This window comes from Micromys minutus, assembly GCF_963924665.1.
Source record: "Micromys minutus genome assembly, chromosome: 17".
NCBI lineage: Eukaryota > Metazoa > Chordata > Mammalia > Rodentia > Muridae > Micromys > Micromys minutus.
This window is the reverse complement of record NC_137952.1, coordinates 53,482,496-53,486,584: the sequence shown is the minus strand read 5'-3', so window position 1 is coordinate 53,486,584 and position 4,089 is coordinate 53,482,496. Positions and strand designations below refer to the sequence as shown.

The following is a 4,089-nucleotide window of genomic DNA, read 5'->3' as shown; positions in this document are numbered from 1 at the left end:
TTATGTCGGCACACAGGTGCTATTCAGAATGGTGAACTGGGAAAACCAAGGTTGTGCATCTACTTGGAAAACACAGAGCACCTGAAAAAAAGAAAAACATAATACATAAGTCAGAACATTTTAATGATTGAAATAAGGCAGCATACAAAATGAAAAAAAAACTTTTTTTCCAAAAATAAAGCTGAAACAACTATTTTATAGAAGCAAGGAGCATAAAGCTCAAACCTCCACTAGGACAATGAACACAAGTCACAAAATCCCTCCACCTGAGAGAAGGGGCTACTGAAAGAGCAGCAGCCCGGGTTCTTTACCCTGAGGCATCCTGTCCTCACAGCTCCCCACCCTCCAACCTATAATGATGGATGAACTTCCCCATCCAAAGGGCCCTGAAGGAATGAAAAGTGCTTGAAAGAAGGTCCCATTAGGCATGTCCCAACAGAATAGTAGTACAAGCCTCCCCAAATGATTCAACTTCAAGGACATTAGTTGGAAGGTAAAAACAAACCCTGACAGACCCGAAATGGAGAGCTATCCTCAGGGTCCCACATCCTGTGGATTACATGTCAGACAGGACAGTGGTGTCACTGAAAATCACTGAGAATCTATCAGTAAAATCAGAGTAAGTGAATAAATTAGATAATTCCTAATCCCAAAATATGAGCAAAAGAGGGCTGATTGACTTCAGGAAGGATTTTGTCTTCCCAAATCCTGATGGTCTCTAAAGGTCAAATGAGGGCTATAGGCATGGTTTATCATTGATGGAAGCCATGTGGGCATCTGTAGTAGAGAGCTACCTTAGGCTTGGGAGCCAGGCTCTGTCTGCTTAAGATGACCCCTTTTGACACATATGCCACAGTGTTCATGGCAGCTCTATTCATATGTCCCTCAACTGAAGCATGGATACAGAAAATATTGTACTTTTGCACAATAAAATAATATTCATCTAGTAAAAAAAAATAAGCACATCATGAATTTTGCAGGTAAATGGAAGAAAGTAGAAAAAAAACCTCTTGAGTGAGGTACCCCAGGCCTGAAAGGACATGCATGGTATGTACTCAGTGATAAACACATATTAGCCATAAAGAGCAGAATACCCATGATGTGCCCTCACAGACCCAAGACATTAAACAAGAAGGAAGACCCAAGTGAGGATGTTTGAATCACACTTTGAAGGAGAAACAAAATTATCATAGAAAGCAGAGGGAGAGAAACGGATAAGAGAGCAGAGGGAGAGGGCAATGTGGAAGCAGGATAAGGTGCAGAGAGAGACCGGAAAGAGGTGCAAAGGGCCAGGAAAATGAATGGAAATCTGTAGCTCCCTGGGGTGGTGAAGGAAAGTCTCTAGGAAGTCTCAGAGACCTGGGATAGTACAGACTCCCAGGAGTCAATGCAAGTGACCTTAGCCAAGACACCTAACAGTGAGGACATGAAACCTGAAGAGGCCACCTCCTGTAGCCAGGCAGAACCCCCCAGTGGAAAGATAGGGATACAAACACACCCATAAAACTTTTGACCCAAAACTTATCCTGTCTAAAATAAATTCAGGGATGGAGCAGAGACTGAATGAAAGGCCAACCAAAAACCAGACCAATTCATACAAGAGGTAAAAAGTATATGGGAACTCCACATGGGGAAAAAAAAAGGAATTAACAAACCTCTACCCCTGGAAGCTCTCAATAGTCTGAGCCGCCAACCAAAGGAATGAGGCCCTGGCATCTATGTAGCAGCAGGCAACTTGGTCTTCATAGCTGTCTTGTCTGGCCTCACTGGGAAAGGATGTGCCTAATCAGGCTGAGACTTGATGTGACCAAGGTGGGTAGATACCCAGGAGAGGTCTATCCTCTCATAGGAGAAGAGGAGGGAGGTGGAGGGAGGGTCCCTATGGGGGAGGGACTGGGAGGAGAAACAGCATTTAGGATGTAAATAAATTAATTAATAAAAAATTGAAATTTAAAAAGAAAAAGAAAAAAAAGAGGGCTGAAGAGGTGGATCAGTGATTAAGAACACTGACTGTTCTTCCAGAGGTCCTGAGTTCAAATCCCAGCAACCACGTGGTGGCTCACAACCATTTGAAAGGGGATCCAATACCCTCTTCTGGTGTGTCTGAAGACAGAGACAATGTACTCACATACATAATAAATAAGGGAGGGAGGGAGGGAGAGAGAGAGAGAGAGAGAGGGAGAGAGAGAGAGAGGGAGAGAGAGAGAGAGAGAGAGAGAGAGAGAGAGAGAGAGAGAGAGAGAGAGAGAGAGAGCCTTCAGTGTAGTTCTGGTAGGTCAACTGCATCCAGTTAATCAGCCCACACCCAGGAATATATTGGTAGCACAAACTAGACTCAATAGATTAATAAAAAATTAGGACATGAAGTTGAGCAGTGAAGGTAGATATGGGAAGAGTTACAGAAGAACCAGAATTGTATAAAATTCTCAAAGAATTAATACAAATATTTTAAATAAAGTAATAAATAAATTAATATGGAGAAAGTATGGTCCTTTCTGTTTCCAGTGCGGGGCCCCTGAGATGTCTCTTCATTCTATCTAGATTTTCCCACACCCTCCCTAACTTTTGTCCCAGGCTTTGCCTGATTATCTTTTTATTATCAGAAGATCAGTTATAATTGGAAATAGTTTTATTCTCTAACCTTCTTTTCTCCAGAGCCTTGTAGCAATGGGCAATTATGGATATTTTCATCATGTTTCTTACAAATAGTGTGGCCCATCTCCAAATCCATTAAAAAATCATTGTCCATGTCTGTAGAAATAAAATTATGCAAAAAGTTGATAAATACTTGATTTTTTTATAAATATTTTAAAAAGCAGGAAGAACAAGTTGAAAATGGGCAATGCGCATGTGCTTATAAATAAGCATCTATATGGCTGGGCTATCAGTTTTTATTAACAGAAATGTGCCTTTGAGAGCCACAAGACATATACCAGTCTTCTAACACTTCCTGCTACAGGGACATGGGCATGTAGGTAGGGTATGGCAAATTCTCAGGATCACAATCAAATTCCATACAAACAGCAAGCTTCACACACTGCAGCTTCACACAGTGAGGTGACAAGTCTCATTCACTTGAGCAGCATGGGCTAGGTTAAGAAGTACCTGTAAAGCCACTCCTTTGATAGACAACAAGCAGGCAGGGCTCCTCCTCTCCTGGGGTATGAGCAATCTATTGTCTTTCATATGAGTGAAGACTCCATGCAAATGCCCCTCTCAGAGACACACAGTGATGAACATATAGTCACACCATCCAGTTTTAAAATCTGCTCAAGATGCTTTGAGAAGTTATTGAGAATGATTGTCATACCCTTAAACATATATGGAAAAACTCAGAGAGTACCCAAGCAGAAAATCCTACCACAGAAGAATACTCATCACAGTGGACTGATGTGGAGATTGCCCAAAATGCTGACTAAACTGGACACTTAGGAATCTATACAGGTAATGGTACACCCATCTTTGCACAACATACATCAAATACACAAGATCCCTTAACAAAACACACTAGAAGTCTTTACCTACATTTATGCTTGGAACATACTAAGAATATACTCATTCCATCACATTGGTTCCACACCTCCATAATCAGTCCCACATGATGAGCTAGGCCTGCATCTCCACAGCTGAGAAGCAGCTAGAGGTGGTAAAGTGTTTGATACCAAGGGTTCTTAGGACCCAGGGCCCAGGTCTAACAACAACCCAAGACAGAGTCACACAGGGAAAAAGCAAATGTGTCTTTGGTCAGGGAGTGTCTCTAGGTCTGTGACTGTAGAGTATTCTGCAGGCCCAAAATACTCTCCTCACAAGTCCCTGCCGATGCCCATCCACCCCAAACCCCAGCAAAGGGCTCTTCATGAAGGGATAATGCTCTGCACACGGACTCACCTTTTTCTGGGCTTTCCCACCTTCTAGCAACCTGTACGTGTTCTCTTCTGAGTTGTTGTCATTGAACTGAGCCACAGCAAACTCCACTGATGCCACAAAATAATCTAGATCCTTAGTAACATCTAAAAATTCTTTGTCAATGGTCCATGTATGAGTGCCTAACACAATCAGTCCTACAAGCATGGGCATCTTCCACACCAT

General features: G+C 42.3%; 1 pseudogene across 1 annotated transcript; it reads right to left on the bottom strand.

The window, feature by feature from the left end:
- LOC308431667 (cystatin-14-like) lies at nt 1-4,089 on the bottom strand (annotated as a pseudogene). The gene is made up of 3 exons: nt 3,889-4,089; nt 2,642-2,751; nt 1-81 (listed from the first exon to the last, which is right to left on the bottom strand). The product of its transcript is annotated as a cystatin-14-like (transcript).